At 33.6% G+C, this 18,978-nt stretch overlaps 1 protein-coding gene across 6 annotated transcripts in view; it reads right to left on the reverse strand.

Annotated features, from left to right (window-relative positions):
• The window catches only part of LOC120423495 (rap guanine nucleotide exchange factor 4), a 330,099-nt gene that overhangs the window by 207,984 nt on the left and 103,137 nt on the right, over positions 1 to 18,978 (reverse strand). Inside the window, exon 1 of one of the 6 annotated variants that reach the window (XM_052710982.1) lies at positions 11,479 to 12,013. The exons of 4 other annotated variants lie outside the window; for them this stretch is intronic. The gene's annotated coding sequence lies outside the window, so the exon portion shown is untranslated. Of the gene's footprint in view, positions 1 to 11,478; positions 12,014 to 18,978 lie in introns of those variants that run through there. One more of the 6 variants, XM_052710983.1, reaches the window with a different exon arrangement.

Raw genomic sequence — 18,978 nt, forward strand, 5'->3', positions numbered from 1 at the left:
CGTCATAACTTTATTTCATTTTTTTTTTTCTATCTTCTCAGTGTCAGTCTCACCGTTTCGTTCCAACATCAACTATTGTGCAACGTGACGCTTCTGTTGCAGGTTCCATTTTAAATCACTTTATTTTTTCGCTTCGACCGTCAGGGAATTTCAGAAAAAAAAACCTGTTGGTGCTTTCATCTGGCAGTTTATTGGAAAACAGCGGAAATGGGATACCTTTTTTGCCCGCGTGATGGGGGTGGAAAAACGCAGATGAAAGCGTTTTGCGAAACGGGGCTGTAATTCCAAACGCAAAGAGTGCACGCGCCCTAAGTGGATCAAAATCAACTGTTGAAGGGGAGATTTGAGCCATTAAAACAGTGGTATCATTGCACTTTGAGCCGAGTGTGTTCAAAGTGGTTGATGGGTCTTGGCAGGGATTTCATTCGATTTTTTATTTAGTTTTTTTTTGAGAACAGGACAAATTCATCGTAAATTAGTAAGGCAAGTAAAAATGTAAGTAAAAGTTTTTGTCCCTCGGCTCTAAAAACTAATTTTCATCCCGAATTTCAAAATTTCAAAACGAAATGTATTTGATTTATGCCACCATTATAAAAAATATCAGTGAATTTATGTAAATAAAACGCATAAAAAGCGTTGCACAATGTATTCTGAAATATTAAATTTGATTTTACAAGTTATTTTTTTTTTGTAGAAAATAAAATTTTAGTTATTTTTAATTTTGCAACGGCCTTAATTTTTTTTTAAATCATTATAATTATTCGCTTGTTTCAGGATAAAAGATGCTTAATTATTTCTATGAAATCTTTCATTAAACAAAAATCCGGTGTTGTTCTCTTAAATTTATGCAACAGGGCAAATATATGAAAAGCTGAGAAATGTTAAATGAGCACACCACATTTTGTATACAGAAATTTTCCTAAAAATAGTGCGTGATAGTGCAAAGTCAGATTTTTGAGACATGAATGAAAAAAAAAACTTTTTTTGAAAAATATCGAAAACTTAGATAAAAGATTAATATATAGATCATTTTTTAAAGCAACATTGAATTTGCAATCGAAAACTACTTCACATTTTTTGATGGATAAAATGCAACGTTTTGCCTTCCTCACTGAGGTAAGGCTATAATCCTGCTCTAAAAACGAACTTTGTATAAAAACTTCAAAAAAGTAGTTCAAAAGTTATGTATAAAAATGTGTTTTCACATATATCCGGATCTCACTTAAATGTATGTAAACTATGTCCGGATCCATCATCCGACCCATCGTTGGTAAGGTTATCAAAAGACCTTTCCAACGAGTCCAAAACATTGAAGATCTGGCAACCCTGTCTCGAAATATGGCCACTTAAGTGATATTGGTGTACTTTTTGGAAGCCGGATCTCACTTAAATGTATGCAAACTATGTCCGGATCCACCATCCGACCTATCATTGGTTAGGTTATCAAAAGTCCTTTGCAACGAGTCCAAAACATTGATGATCTGGTAACCCTGTCTGGGGATATGGCCACTTAAGTGTATATTTATGTACTTTTTTTATTCCGGATCTAAAAAAAAAAATAGATGAAATTTGTGTACAGCCATTGTTGGTAATAAGTGAGGAAGGCTCCAACCACATAGGTGGATTAAATTAGTTTTTAAGTTATAACTTGTTGTTTGTATTTTTTTTACATTTTTAAAATACTTTTTAAAGAAAAGCAAACTGAATTTTTTTTTAAAGCTGAAAAAAACTTTTTTTCTTGAACTTTGAAAATCAGGCAATTAGTTTCTGAGATTCAGCCTCACAACGAATTTGAATTAATGGAAATGATTTATTCAAGTGTCACTTTATTAGCTTATTGACAATATTTCGGAAACTATTGGTACGACTATCAATTTTAAAAATGAAACTTTTGCAAAATTTTCTATAAAAAAATATATTTACAAAATTTTATTGAACAATTAAAATTGAAAGAAGCCACAACTTGAAAATAGTACAATGTATCAAAAAATAATCTAAATTACTTTTGCTTTAAAAATGATTTTTAATTTTTTTTCACATGTTTTCGATTTTTAAATAAAAACACGATTTTCAAAAAAAATCATATTTCCTTATCCACATTTATCGCCATTACGCACTATCGTTCAGAAGATGTATTTTCAGGTCCCCTAAACAGTCCCCTTGACCGAGCCACGTAGCCCAGTGGTAACGCTTCCGCCTCGTAAGCGGTAGATCGGGGTTCAAATCCCGGCTCGGACCAACACAACTGGTGATCTTTTCCCTTCTGGAATCGATTGCTTAGTAAAGGGAAGGTAGTGTATCGTCACAAACTGGACCTTATCACGACACCTTAGGGAGGCGACCTATGGAATGTTAACATTAACCTTAACATGTTAACATTAAGTTGAGAATGAAATTGCCACTGAATCCGCTTTGTAAATGCCGGCCCCGATACTCTTCAAGGGTGTTCCCCTCAGGAACTGGGAAAGATTTACTTTTTTTTTTAAACAGTCCCCTAAATTTTTTTTTCCGTGCACCTACTTTGTTCCGAAAAGTCCTACAACTTTGCCGAAGACATCAAATCGATCAGAATTTTTTTTCTAAAGATACAGAATTTCATACATTAACATAACTCAATTGGTTCGAAAACGTATCCCTAGAAAAAAAAAAACGATAGCAGATATTTTAAAATATACTCGTTGATTGAAAATCAAACCTGGCGTAAAATCTAATACAAAAATCATAAATAAAAATATTCAGTAGGGTTGCCCTGGGGAAAAATACTATTTTGAGGATAGCTACCTCCGTTTTTTAAATAGAGGGATTTTTATTATTTTTTAGATGACAGCTAAGAATATCTATTTTTAAGCCTTCAGATTTGAAGAAAAACACAACATTCAGTCAACAAAATCAGTGAAATGAGCTAACATATTTGTATATTTCCTCTACCAGGTTCTTCGTATGAAAAAAGATTTTTTCATCTTTTCAAACAAGTTCTACCAAAAACAAGCACCACAAATCAATCACCAAAACCGGCAAACAACTGACCAACCACGGAAGGTGTCCCAAGTTCCCACACAAACCCCTCAGGGTGACCTCACCAAACGCAAATGACCACCTCCGCACACAATTGCAAATAAGCGTGCGCCGTGGCCCATGGTTGAGTGCCAATTTTGCAGATTACGGGCACCCACATATTGGCGCGTGGTGGTGCTGGTGGGTTTCTCTCTGCCGATACCATATTAGTGCCAGCCCACCTTCGAAAATCGGCGCGAACCTTTTATTTAATTTTTTGCACTGCGGTTTCTCACTTCTCACGCGTGCTTTTGCTTGTGTGAGATTGTGTGTCGGTTATGGTAAACTAATTTATGGGATCGCATATGAGCTCGGTTTTGCATTGTTTGATTGTGTGGGCAACAATGTTAAGCATTTTTCCTGTTAAATTAAATCAAAAGCATAAACAGTTATAGTTGTAGGCAATTAAAACAAATAGTTCATAAATTGAATTTTTCAAGCCTAATACCCCTAAAGATATGCAAAAATCGTAACTCACACCAGCACAAATGCATGAACAATAACCTTTTTCTTCATCCCTCTTCTTCCACTATCATCTTCGCCTTATTTGCCAAACACCATCTCAAGATAGCCGAGGAAGCTGCAATTTGCCCTCTCTCTCTCTTACACAAACTTCCCCAGTTGGCTGCTGAGAAACGACCGTCGCGACGATATGCCGTGCGTCGGCGTAATTCGTTGACGTCGTCGCCGACTGTGATTATGGTGCAGCGGAATAGTTTGTTCAAGAGTCACGCGGTAGGGTGGTTCAATTTTTTTTTTTTTTTTTTTTTGGAGAAAATTATTTTTTCAATAAACTTTTTGAACTTTTTTTAAGAAATCAATTCATTTTTTTAAGGATCACCCTCACTCCCGAAACCTTCCCTCACACAGATCGGTAATATTTTGTTCTTGAGTTTGAGGAGAGACGCGACGACGAGATTGTCGGGTTTGCCTCGGTTTCGGTTTAATTGGTGGCGCGACGCTGGCGATCGTTTATTGTTGTTGATTGTTTTTCGCGAGAAGCTTCGAGGCACGGAGTGATGAAGATGAATTAATGGTTTGTGTGTATGCGAGTTGAGCGATGTAGATAAAAGTCAATATTGGCCCAATTGGGCTTAATTGAAAAGTGTGCGACGATCATCGCCGCAGACTGAGTAGGACATGTAAACAAATCGTTTGGTCAAGTGTTTTGTAAACACGCCTATAGGGTTTTTTGGATAACAAGAGACTTTTAAATGTTTAGCAAGTTTGAACCTCTATTGATTTCTTAATTTTTTAAATTTCCATACTTCTTCTCATTTTTTCTTGAAACTTTTTTAATGGTTATTTTTCCTTGTTTTTGAAACTTTAAATTCAACTTGTTTTGAATAACCAAAATCAAATTAAATTCAAGTTCTTTTTTTGTCATTGAGAACAAAATTTAAAAACAGATGAATAAATTATTAACGATTTCCGATTAATCCTTACTAGAGCGTCCAATATCTCCGGGTTATAAAAATCCCAGAAAACGGAAAATTTTCAACAAATTTCCTGGAAGTTCCCGGGAAATTTGAAATACATTGAAAATTTCTCTTATCCCGATTCTTATTAATATTTTGCAACAAAATTGTATAGTACAGCAACTTAAATGGCCACAATAAATGGCTTAACTGCTTGATAAAAATTAAACAACTTTAAAAAAAAATTAACTTTTAATGCTCTTAAACAACGGTTGTAGAACGACAAAATCATCGTCAATAATATTTGCGTCTAACGGTAGTAATTATGGTTATCGTTTTTTTTTCAAAAATTTAGTTCAGACCGTATCGTTATTTTTACAAAAATACTCAAATTTTCTAAATTTATAACATGAATATCAAACGAAGCGAAATTTGTTGTGCCTTTTCACTTTATTTGCGTTTCTCTGGTAAAAAAATACAAAATACCGTATTTTTTCGAAAATACTCAATTTTTCATAATTTCCAATATGGGTATCAAATTAAGCGAATTTGTTTTATGAATTTTCAAACTATTACTTTTTTTTCAATAAAATGCTCAATTTTTTAACAAAATATCGTATTTTTCGAAAAATTCCATTTATTCCAAAAAAAATTTTTTCAGTATGGGTAACAACCGAAGCGAAAATTTGTATGGTTTTTTCACTTTAATAGAGTTTTTTTTTAAACATTAATTTATTTAAAGAAACCCCTTTTTTAATATACTAAAATTTTCTAAATTTGTAATATGAATATCATACAAAGCGAAATTTTTTAATGTTTTTTCACTTTGTTTGCTTTTTTTTGTTTTGGTAAAATCACTTTAAAAAAAACAAATCCGTATTTTTTCAAAAATACCAAAATAGTTTTTTTCAAGAAAACCGTATTTTTTATTTTAATTTTCAAATTTGCTAAATTTGTAATATAAATATCAAACGAAGCGATATTTTTGATGCTTTTTCACTTTATTTGCTTTTTTATTTTTTATTTTTAGGTAAAAATACTAAGAAAAAAAACCAAATTCCGTATTTTTTTCGAAAATGCACAAATTTGTATAATTTCTGATATGGGTATCAAAAAAAGAGAATTTGTTTTCTGAATTTTCACATTATTAGTTTTTTTTTTTTCAATAAAATTCTCAATTGTTTTACAAAATATCGTATTTTTTATAAAATGCCATTTATTTCAAAATCCTTTTTTTTATTTTCAATACGGGTAACAAACAAAGCGAAAATTTCTATGGTTTGTTCGCTTTAATGGAGATTTTTTTTAAACATTACAAAAATTTACAGAATATCGTATTTTTTATTGAAATACTCAAAATTTCTAAATTTGTATTATGAATATCAAACGAAGCGAATTATTTTAAAACATTTTCACTTCATTTGCGTTTATGGCAAAAAAAACCTAAAAAAAATATAATTACCGTATTTTTGCGAAAATACTCCAATATGGGTATAAATTATTTTTCAAAAAATTCTCAAATTTTTAACAAAATAAAGAATTTTTCAAAAAATTGCATTTACTTAAAAAAACAATTAATAAAAATTTCCAGTATGGGTAACAAAATAATCGAAAATTTTATGGTTTTTTCACTTTAATAGAGATTTTTTTAAACATTAAAATTTTTACAGAATACCGAAATTTTTACTAAAATAATAAAATTTTCTTAATTTGTAATAGAAAAAAAATACGGCTTTATGTTTATATTAATCAACGTAAAACCAGCAGGCTTAACATCAAGAACCTTAAATAATTCTTGAATTAATTCCTTCAACATAAATCACGTAAAAAACAGTTTTTCAACTTTTCCAAGTTAGTTTATTAGAACTGGACGAGGATAGACGCTATTTTAAAATAATAAAAAAAAATACTTTTTTAAAACTGTAATTGGCAGTGGCATAACGGTGCATTTTATTACACGTACCTACAAAAATGATTGGATGCTTTCAAAAAATCTTAATTTAAAAAAAAAATATAAGGGCGTTGCAAATATTTTCCAAAGTTTATGTCGCCCCCCCTTCAAAATCGGTCCGAAAAATCAGGGGGCAAAAAAAATATTTTTTCAAAAAACTTCAAAATTTCAAAGGAAATAGAAGTCTAACCAACTGAAAACAATTAGAAATGCATTTTCCTGCATTCAAAATCATATTTAGCATGTCTGGGATCGATCAAAAATATTTTCAATTTTTGTGAAAATCCAATGTACAGCACCGCAAAAAGTTTTTTTTTTCGGCGAAAAAAAAATCTCTTCAATACTTGCATATTTTGAACACTAATGATTGCAAAACAACTGGGCAGGTGTAAAATGCATTTTAAAACACTTTTTTCATTCAAATGTTGAGACCATGGCTTGTAATTTCAATTTTTATATTTTTTTATTTTGTTGCCCAGCCTCCCCCCCCCCCCTCGACACCGACCAGAGTCGAGGGACATACACTTCAAAAAATATTTGCAACGGCCTAACTTGATAAAAAAATATCCATCAAACCCTTTAGCCCGAAAATCAACACTTATTGCACCTTATTGTCTACTTAAACAAATCACAAAAATAAAAAAAACGAGTTTGGTAAAGAATGTCAAAACCGAGTTTTTGTACTAAAAAGTAAAAATTCAAAGACATTTATATTTTTTTCCATTTTTCTCTGAAAGATCATTATAACTTACATCTTTGCAGAAGATATCAAAACGATCAGAGAATCCCTTGATGCAAAAAAGCTTATTTGAACCTAAGGAATCGTTCCCCATGTTTCATCCAAATAAAAAAAAACATGGAAATTAAATTTACATCTGATTTTTTTTGTGAAATTCTACAGATTTGCTCTATCTACATCTAAATTTAAAAAAATCTTTCAATAACTGCCGAGCTACCTGTCTAGATTCCTGTTTGGCTTGGTAATGTCAGATTCTCTTTCAAAGAACTAAAATTTTCATTGGAAATCCTGACTGGTAGTGGATGGGTTTTGACTAGTGGCTCTCCAATCCTGAGGTCGTGAGTTCCGTACCGGAATGACGAATTAAAATTTTACATATATGCTTTTAATTTGGGATAACCAGGGATATGTCCAAGCTTTAAAAAAACGCCTATATTTATCTAAATAAAAAATTGAATTGAAAAACAAAAACGAATCTGATGTATTTTTTGAGAAAGCATTTAAATGTTATGATTTTTTAACATCAAGAGGCCGTAAAATCTTCCATTAATAATAACTAACAAATTTACCAAACAACAGTTCTTCCCACCATTATCGAAACGCACTCGTCAAACTCGGGAGGAAGAAAGAAATTTCTTCAAAAAGAACCCCCACCTCGAACAAGGTGGAAAATGCTAATCGCGCCCCAATGATTTCCAAACTTCCAAGTTACACTCTGTGAGAGTGCTTTTCTTTCTTTCTCTCTCTCTGTCTTGTTCTCCAACCCCGCTAACTCGTTCGCTCAACCAACTGTGTAATTAAATTAATTAATTTGACTTCTTTGTGGCGGAGCGTTTCCGCGTTTTTCTTCTCATCATCGTTTTTCTCCTTCTTCCTCTCATTTTACTTCCGAAACCGAGAGAGAGAGCCAAGTTCCCATTATGGTTGTTGTTTTTATGTTGCTATTACTTAATTCTTGTGTTGGTTTATCTCCCCTTCATTCTGGGTCGAGCTTTTTTCCACCCAAGGTCACGCCACCAGGTGACGTAAAAAAAGGTGTATAACTGTGCTTTCGTCGTGGTCGTCGTCGTCGGCGGAAGTATCAAGTCGACACACTTTTCCACCACTCGCACTTGAACACACTTTGAAATACCCTGGCTGTATTATGCTTAACAGAGGCGGCGGCTTTGTGGTCTTTGATAAAAACTGTCAGCTCAACTGTTCTGCTAAAGCTCTCCTGAAAAAAAAACCCGCGTCGACAACGCCGGGCTTGTGTTGTTCCGTTTTTCGTTCGTGTTGAGCTTGTTGTTGTTTAAAATTTCCCAACTCCAGATGAATAATTGATACACCGAGGGCACACTGAGAGCTAACCAAGTTAACGAACTTTTCGGTTTGGGAGGGAGGGAGGACGGGTTCAGGTTCAGCTAATGGGGCTCTCTGCGGAGTTAATTTATTAATTTTTTGTACTTGGTTTTTTGAGTCTTTAGCTGGTTTAAGACCGCGAATAAATGGGAGTCATTAATTTGTCTGTCGTGGGCGGAATCGAAGGTTTGACGAGAATATTGCAAGATTGCAAAAGTAAAAGGTTTATTTTAATAATTTTAAGAAACCGATTTTGTTTGACTTCACATTTTCTGTGATCGAAGAAGTCATTTTGCATCATTATTTTGTTCATACAAATTTTCATACAAGTTTGACAGCTGACCTCACAAAAAGGCTATTAAAATTGTCAAAACTCTGTATCTTGAGAATTGATTTTCTGATCGATTTGGTGTCTTCGACAAAGCTGTAGGTATTGCCTAGGACATTTCAGATTTAAAAAGTTTCACTAAAAAAAGTTACCAAATTATTTTATTTCGACTTTTCATACAAAAAAGGCTTAATTTTTTTTTAAATATCTTGTTTTTGGCGAACATTTATTTAGAAGACAAAAAACGACACAAATTATTCAAAATGTATTTAGTATTTTTTTCGAAAAATCCATGGTTTTTATTTAAATGCATGAAAATTATAAATTAAGGACTTGGAAGAACTTAACAAAAATTTCGATTTCGGTAATCGTTTTGAGTAACATCAATTAAATTTGGATTTTTTTTTTGTTTGATGGTGTGATATGTGTTGTGATAGTTTACTGTAATATTTAATATGGTCAAAAATTAATATGTCTAGGCCATTTCAAATGTTTTGGTTGATTTGAAAATCTTTAAAATATTTGTGCTCGATAGATCGACAATTTTTACGACATTTTAATGTTTTGATATTGAAAGCATATTTCCTAAAATTTTGTCACTTAAAATTTCAACGATATTTCAATGAGGCAAGGGAAACCTCTTTTTTCTTCTGTAATTTACTTCTGGAGGCTGTATCTCAGCAACCATTGGTCCAAAATTGAATATCATTGAAACAAATTTAAAGGAAATTATCTGATATTATCGATAAAACAAATATACAACAAAAAAATAATGTTTAGTGGATAAAACTCGAAAACGCTGCACGATGTAAAAATTTATGTAAAGTTCTTTTTGTATGCAAAATTATTTTTAGACTTTTACCAAGTTTTTAAAGAGTTTCTTTTTATTCTTTTATCAATTAAAATATCAAAAAATGAGATTTTTCCAAAATGGTTATTTTGCGCAATAATTTTTTTGTGAAAAATCGAATTAGAATGAAGGGAATTTCTTTCAAAGTGTGTGTACTTTATCTGAAAAGTAAGAAGCAATAAGGGGAGAGGAGCAGTATGCACCTCTAGGGCAAAAATAACCGCCTGTTTTTTTTTCGTTATTAGGAAGAATTTGGCATCTTAACATTGCAAAAAAAATGCTGCCAAAGTTTGTGCATTGTAGTTTGAAAATAGCTTACGTTACCGGCAAAATTAAAAAAAAAATATGTTTTTTTATGTTATTCGCGATTAAAAGCTCCATAATTCCACAAGATGGCGCGAAGCATCGAAGTATGACGATTGAAATTTTCCATGGAATGGAAACTTAAAATTTAATTTACAGCTCTTATAACAACTTTTGAGAAAAAAATCAAGTATTACGAGTGTAAACTTTTAGCCCTCTATTAATTAAAGCAATAAAAAAGATTTTGAAAAACAAAATTTGAAAAAAATATTGCGTAAAATGATAAAGCATCAAAAGTTTACACAGAATCAGCTCGAATTTTTGCTCAAAAGTTGTTTTGAACGCTGGAATTTAACAAAACAGAATTCGCATACATAACCTCAAAGGGCGAAAATTCCAATCGACATACTTCGCTCTGTTCTGCTACTTAACACTAGGTGTCGCATGTCGTTTAGCTTATGAATGCCAATTGTGAATGTTGATTTTTTTTTAATTTTAAGCAATAAACGTGGTAGTGGCAAAAAGCCCCGCTTTGATTGGCATTCATAAGCTAAACGACATGCGACACCTAGTGTTAAGTAGCAGAACAGAGCCAAGAATGTCGATTGAAATTTTTGCCCTTTGAGGTTATGTATGCGAATTCTGTTTTGTTGAATTCCAGCGTTCAAAACAACTTTTGAGCAAAAATTCGAGCTGATACTTTGTAAACTTTTGATGCTCTATCATTTTAAACATTTTTTTTTCAAATTCTTTTATATTGCGTTGATTTATAGAGGGCAAAAAGTTTACACTCGTACTACTTGAATTTTTTCTCAAAAGTTGTTCTAAGAGCTGTAAATTCAATTTTAAGTTTGCATTCCTATATAACTGAACAGCGAAAATTTGAATCGTCATTCTTCGATGCTTTGCGCCATCTGCTGGAATTATGGAGCTTTTGATCGCGAATACTTTTTTGTTAAACAAAAATCAGTGGTGTCATCTAGTGGTGACTAGTGTAAACTGCTTTTAGCCGGTGCCTTTTGCCCCAGAAAGTGTTTTTAGAAATCTGTTATTTTTAATCAATTTTTAGATTTTTAAAGACCTAAAAGTTCTTTAAAGCACTCATTTGAGTGTATGGCGATGAATGAGTGCTGAAAAGCTCAAGTTGTATCGAAAAGTAACACTTTTCGATACTGTTATGTTTACTCAAAAGATTTTGTTCGGATTCGAAAACGATATTGTATAATATTGTGCTGAAAAACATCATTAAGCAAACTTATTGCATTAACCTCAAGAAACTTATTGCATTAACATTAGCAACAATCAATTCCGACATCCCACAAATCAAGCAAAACAATGGATGAAGTGTAAACAAACACTCCATCTTGATCGTATCAGTTGATATTCAGTGTAGAAACGAGTAGGATAGACTATTTGTTTACACCTCATCTTTGTCTTATTGGATTGACTGAAATTATGTTATAAATTCCATTCCAAGATAAGCGCTTAACTCACCCAATCTGAACTACCGTGTTTTTTTCCGCTTGATTTTAATCCGATATTTTGCGCAAAGCTCCACACTTCACACACTGTGTGACCAAACCTGTACTTCCACAGAGTTGCCGTAAAATCAAACAATCTTCACAGTAGCCAGCAACGGATATTTTACCCGTTGGTCACGTATTTTCCGAAAGGGGAAAAATTCCACACTTGTTGCTAAACAATACTTTTAATCTGTTTACCAGACGTAAACATTAAACCTCTTCGCTAATGCGCACACACAGATTTGAACCAAACATATGCTTAATCACTTTCGCTTCCTCATTTGACACGACAAAAACGACCAGCCTTCAAACAATGAACGGGCTCAATTTCGGTGTCACTTTCATTTGGGAAACACTTTTTCTTTCGAAATTTGCAACACTCTGACGTCAGACCGCTTAAGCCTTGGATTAATGCCGAACGCGCTTAATCACACGAAACCGATCGATTGAACCTTTTTCGATTTTTAAGCTTGACGCGCACGACCACGCACAACGCATACGCCTCGACCAACTTCCGACAGAGAACTGAACGGGCGCGCGCGCACGCAAGAGAGCTGCGACACAATGGCAGTCTTCGGCGTCAACCGGAGGTTGGGATGAAGGTAGGGGAAGGGAATGTAATTTGGACCTAAATAGATTTTTATATTTAAAAACACCGTATAAGATTATGCATTGATTTTTTTTTAAATATGAAAATTAAAAAATAAGACAAGAAACACAACCAATAACAAAGTTAATCTCTCAGGAGAGCAAAAACCCTAAAGAGTTGGTAAACAATAACAGAGTGTGACAACCAGCGCTAGTAACGGTTTCAAAGAGAGAGCGAGAGCTTATTCGCTCAAATCGCTTATTAGTCAGCGCGCGCAAAAGAGAGAGATAAAACAGATCAAGTGTTGGTGCGTGATGCTGATCGCGAGCAATGTGATCCACGTGGAAATGTGATCTCTGGAAGTTCGTGCGAGAGATACAGAGGGAGAGAGCGCAAAAGACAACGCAAATGATTGGCAGGAAACTGAAACTGTCCAGCAGTACCAGCAGCAGCCGGGAAATTGGTTGTTTATGTTTATGTTTATGGTTTCGGAATGTCGGGTGGAATGCTTTGAGAGAGCGAAAGATGTGGCATGTGGATGGGTGAATGGGGTTGAGTTTCGTGGGCATTGTTTATTGTTTGGATCGGTTTATTAGATGTTGAAAAGAGAAACATAAGCTTCTGCGGAAGCTGTATAGTTATTGTTTGCGAGATTGTTGCAAAATAAAGCATGTTAGCGAAATAATTTACTGGTTTTAAAATGTCAGTATTATATCAAAGAAAAAATAGATATCATTGATCCCCTATTTATTTGTTAATAAAGAAAAAATAAACTAAAAAACATCTTACTATTCCTGAATACTATGGAATTGCCGTTTTTGAGAACGTTTTAAATAATTCATATATTTGGAACAGAATACAAGCTGAGGCTAAAAATAACCAGTGACGGAGAGTAAAGTGGACGATATGACTGCGAGAGAAGTCTGCTTTCATTAATAATACTTTGAACTTATTAAACGAAAACATCCGTGATCACTTTACTTATGGCTGTCTGCTGTGGGTGTACTTTGGTCGAACTAAAGTTTTTGAATACTTTCTTTACAACCAAAGAGGCTATTTTGCACCCGTTTATATTATTCTTTGAAAAAAAATTGGCAGCTATCTATGCCTTATCAAAACTCAATTTAATGGCTAAACGAATGGTTCGATTGGATTCGAAATAGTTTAAGGCTTTAGAACTATTTTTAACAAACATTCAAATATTTAAAAACTCCATTTTTGACGCAAATGAAGTATAAACTTCAGTAAAAAGAAATATTATGTTTCAAGTACTCAAACCACCATTGTAAAACCCCAAAATATCTCCGGTGGTCAGGAACCATTTTCCAAACCTGGTCATTTATTGAAAATATGATTATATGACCGTCGAATGAAACTGGGTGGATCAAAATTGGTCTATTTTTCGAAAAGATATAGCCTTGAGAATTTTTGTGACATTAAAACTCAAGGAAAACACAGTATTCGCTCGTAGAACAGAAACTAATTCGTCAAATCCTTAACTGAAAGTGGATTATTATTGAAATTTTATCGTACTTTCAGAATCTGTAAAAATGTTGAGGTGTATCTCCTAAAATTCCGAGTTACTGCCAAAAATCTTAAATATTCAAAAATCGATATTTTGAGAAGGGTTTGTCTTATCAATCGAAATTGTTCTAACTATTTTTTTATATCTTTTGAAATGTTAGGTTTATAAAAAAAACAAGTTGACATGTGCTCAAAAAATCAGAAAATTTCACTTGTTTAATAATTCAATTATTTAAATTAAAAATAATTTATTTAGAAATTTTCCCATCTCTTCGATGTTGGTACCAAAATTACAAAAATTTTAGGAATGCCAAATGATGCAAAATATTTTCTTACGTCATAATTTAACGTAATCTAAGCTTTACTCATTACTCTTTTATATAATGATTTACAATCTGGGATCAAATAAGATAGCTATTAAATCAAAGAATCATTTTTATATTTAAAACTCAAGCATCGCAAGCGATCTTCTTCACACGCAAGTAAAGCCCACGCTACCTTCCCCGCAGGGAGGTTTCGGTGTGGGGTAGCCATGTGCCATGGTCGGAGGACGTCAATTACCTGGGGGCCGCCCTGGACAAGAAGCTGACTCTCGCCAAGCACATCCAGAACGCCACGATCAAATGCGGTAAGATCACCAAGATGCTCTATTCTCTCGTCAACCGGCGGTCCCACCTGGATATCAACTCTAAGCTGCTACTCTACAAGACGGTGTTCAAGCCGGCGATGACGTACGGCTACCCGGCGTGGTACGACTGTGCCGCTTCCCACCGGAAGAAACTTCAAGTCAAGCAGAACCGGCTGTTAAAGATGATGCTAAATCTGGATCCTTTCCACCCGACTGACGACGTCCACAGGATGGCGAAAATGGAGTTGATCGATGATTGGCTCCAGCGAGTGCTACCGAAGTTCTGGATGGGGTGCGCCACCTCAGTCAATCCCCTGCTGCAGCGGTTGTCCCCTTGAGCTGTGATATTAGATTAAGTAATGCCTCATTTCCTCTAACTATCCCACATCTATTAGCTATTTCGAAGGTTATTTTTGCAATTTTTTTCCATCTCTGTCTAATTCGTTCTCCTTAGTACCAGTAATTTTGAACAAATCAGCTGTTGAAAGGTAGTCCATATCAGCACAGGATAACAACTGCACCAATGTAATTGTTAAAGCAACCTAATAAAATGAAATGAAATGAAATGAAATGAAATGAAATGAAATGAAATGAAATGAAATGAAATGAAATGAAATGAAATGAAATGAAATGAAATGAAATGAAATGAAATGAAATGAAATGAAATGAAATGAAATGAAATGAAATGAAATGAATGAATGAAATGAAATGAAATGAAATGAAATGAAATGAAATGAAATGAAATGAAATGAAATGAAATGAAATGAAATGAAATGAAATGAAATGAAATGAAATGAAATGAAATGAAATGAAATGAAATGAAATGAAATGAAATGAAATGAAATGTTATGAAATGAAATGAAATGAAATGAAATGAAATGAAATGAAATGAAATGAAATGAAATGAAATGAAATGAAATGAAATGAAATGAAATGAAATGAAATGAAATGAAATGAAATGAAATGAAATGAAATGAAATGAAATGAAATGAAATGAAATGAAATGAAATGAAATGAAATGAAATGAAATGAATGAAATGAAATGAAATGAAATGAAATGAAATGAAATGAAATGAAATGAAATGAAATGAAATGAAATGAAATGAAATGAAATGAAATGAAATGAAATGAAATGAAATGAAATGAAATGAAATGAAATGAAATGAAATGAAATGAAATGAAATGAAATGAAATGAAATGAAATGAAATGAAATGAAATGAAATGAAATGAAATGAAATGAAATGAAATGAAATGAAATGAAATGGAATGAAATGAAATGAAATGAAATGAAATGAAATGAAATGAAATGAAATGAAATGAAATGAAATGAAATGAAAACTCAAGCATTTTCAACGATAATTTAAAAACCAAAACATTTCAAAACATTGAAATTTCGATTATTTTATTCCAATTTTAGCTGTTTCTTTCATCAATACTTTTGATTTACAATCTTGTTACTATGTATAAATGTTTGTAATTTCGTTAAAAACTTCAGGATTTTTTAAATGACTTAAGGGAATAAAAATGTTTTTTTTTTTTCAAAACTATCAATTGGGCGTCATCCATAAAGTATGTCACGCTCTAGGGGGGGAGGGGGGATCTAAGCAAGTGTGACATTGCATGTAATAAGTTTAGGAAAAGCGTGACAAAGGGGGGGGGAGGGGGGGGTAAATTTTGGCTGATTTTAGCGTGACGTACTTTATGGATGAAGCCTTGTTTACATTTCAAATCGAACCAAAAGTGAACGAGATATCGTCAGTTAGAAAATTAGGGCTGGTTAGAAAACATTGAGAAAAACATATTGTTGAAATTTTTATCAGCTTTTCCAAAACGATTTTTCCAGGGTGCTTTTTCTACATGAAATATTAAAAAATTGGCTGAAACTGAGCCTTTTTAGGAAATTTTAACCTGAAAATGTCATAACTTACAAATTGCGCAATTTAACAAAATTGAAAAGTCATTTCCTATTGAAATTTACACTCTAACATCTCATAGGTGCTGTCTGGCTCGGCAAAGTCAGATCCCTTCAAAGAGTTATTCTACTCACTGGGAATACTGACCAGTAGGGGATGGGTTTCGACTAGTGGCGTGCTGGATTTCCAATCCAGAGGTCGTGAGTTCGATTCTCATACCGGGATGATGAAGTTTTAAAAAGGTAAAGTTTTGCCTGAAATTTAGAAATTCGCAAATATTTGCCAGCTATTTTAAGTAAACACGTTTTATAAAGCATGCAAAGTTTGAACTTTTTCAGATGTATTTTATTTCGTGATCATATTCAATTATTGTAACCCGAGCGTTTAATTTCAATTTCAAAGTAATTTTCGGGAGAACAACATCTAAGTACTTCACATTTAGTTTTTTTTTCAATTTGGTTAAGATTTATATTTTTTAATTTTAAAAACATTTTTTTTTCCTAAAAAAACACGTATTTTTATAGAAATTAACAAATAAAAATACCAAACATGATTTAAAAAAAACAAAATTAACTGTGTGTTAAAATAGAAAGCTAGTAAATTAATCGAAAAGAAAGAAATAATTTTCAAAATAAAAAAAACACTTGAATTTGAAAAAAAAGATATTTAAAAAAAGAAATAGGCAATACTGCAAAACTAAAAAAAATAGTTGTATGTATTTGACCGATGTGTCTTATTTTCAAGCAAATTTTGATCTACAAGGTATTTTCAACTTGTTTTTTTAATCAAGTTTCAGTAAAAAAATACATAATTAAAAATCTCGTAATTTTTTTTTTCAAAATTCTTTGGAATTCCTTCAAAGCATTAATAAATCTGTTCAGCACAAACATCTCATAACAAATCTGTTACACGATCTCCCAAGTGAGTGCCAAAGTTCCAAATTACGTGTCGTCCGGATTACTTGGAAATTGGGTTCCATTTTTCCGCAAAGTTTGCCACCCTACCCACAATTGGCGGGATCCATTACGGCACGTGACAACCAGCCAATGGACGATTTCAAGGGACGAGGATTTACCCCCACACACGCAAGATAGCAAAGGCCACCCTGGATCCTGGGCCAGGGCGCAGTCACGTTCCGGCGGGTAACAACAATTATTATTAGTGGCCATTATTCATCCGCAATAATTACGAGCAATATCCGACAGTGCAGCCACAGTTGGGTATTGTTTACACGTGGGAATTATTGTTTATGTCACATATATATTACAACATAATTTGCGATTTCCTCCTCCCTCTGTTTGGAGTACTCACGTGGGTATGCAAATTTGCTGATTATGTTTGGGATAGGTTATGGATGCAAATGAACAACTGATTGACAACTCAATCAAGAAAAAAAAAAATTGAGAAAAAATAAATTAAAAAAAGGTATGTAGAATATTTGAAATTTGTCATAATTATTATGTTTGGTGCTCGTGGTGTACCAACATCATCCTCACAATTAAAATCAATTAGTCTAGTCACAACTCAGTTTAAACTGAGCTAACCAGTTGGACCTTGAACATCATACGCGGCAAAAGTGGAACGCACAACCGTTATGTAAATTAATTTTAATTAGTGGGTGAACCCACACGTTTCCAAACGACCAATATGATGTCTATCGATCAAAGTGCTCTTGAAAATTTCCAATTATTACGGTGTACTGGCATATCGTTACCCAATGTTGTTGATAATGATGTTGATGCTGGCCGCAGTATCCGGAAGCGCTCCAGAACCAGAGAACAATTAGTCCAAGAGTGTTTACAACCCGGAAACGTCCTACTCTCCAGTCAAATCACAACGCACCGGCAAACTAATTACATTTTGGACCGTAAATTAGCTCGCAGTGTAAACTTCTCGAATCGTGCTGCGATTGGCAACATTTACCGTCGGATAGAGCAGTGCTGCCAGCCAGTGGAAGCCACGTAATTCAATTAATTTGTTTGGTTGCGATTCAGCACGCTACCAGATTTTGAGTTGGTTTGTTTGAAATTTGCCAACTTTCCTCTCCTGTCATCCCAGCAGGCCCCGTCATGCTGGGCGCTGTTCTAACCTGGTTTTGCTCGCACGTGTGTGATGCGCTCGCAAATGTTTGCTTGTTTACACGTGGTGTTCAAACATGTTCAGCGAAAATTGGTATCTTTTCTCAAACTAGGAACAGTGAAAATATTTGCCACAATAACCACGAAATCAGTCTAAACTTGGAAAACCACGGAATCATTCTAAACTGTTCCTGTTCCTGTTCCTGTTCCTGTTCCTGTTCCTGTTCCTGTTCCTGTTCCTGTTCCTGTTCCTGTTCCTGTTCCTGTTCCTGTTCCTGTTCCTGTTCCTGTTCCTGTTCCTGTTCCTGTTCCTGTTCCTGTTCCTGTTCCTGTTCCTGTTCCTGTTCCTGTTCCTGTTCCTGTTCCTGTTCCTGTTCCTGTTCCTGTTCCTGTTCCTGTTCCTGTTCCTGTTCCTGTTCCTGTTCCTGTTCCTGTTCCTGTTCCTGTTCCTGTTCCTGTTCCTGTTCCTGTTCCTGTTCCTGTTCCTGTTCCTGTTCCTGTTCCTGTTCCTGTTCCTGTTCCTGTTCCTGTTCCTGTTCTTTTTTTTTAGTTTTTTCAGTTTTTTCAGTTTTTTCAGTTTTTTCAGTTTTTTTCAGTTTTTTCAGTTTGTTCAGTTTTTGCTGATTTTGCTGATTTTGCTGTTTTTGCTGATTTTGCTGATTTTGCTTTTTTTTGCTTACTTTGCTGATTTTGCTGATTTTGCTGATTTTGCTGATTTTGCTGATTTTGCTGATTTTG

The sequence above is a fragment of the Culex pipiens genome, chromosome 3 (assembly GCF_016801865.2).
Source record: "Culex pipiens pallens isolate TS chromosome 3, TS_CPP_V2, whole genome shotgun sequence".
In the NCBI taxonomy this organism is placed as follows: domain Eukaryota; kingdom Metazoa; phylum Arthropoda; class Insecta; order Diptera; family Culicidae; genus Culex; species Culex pipiens.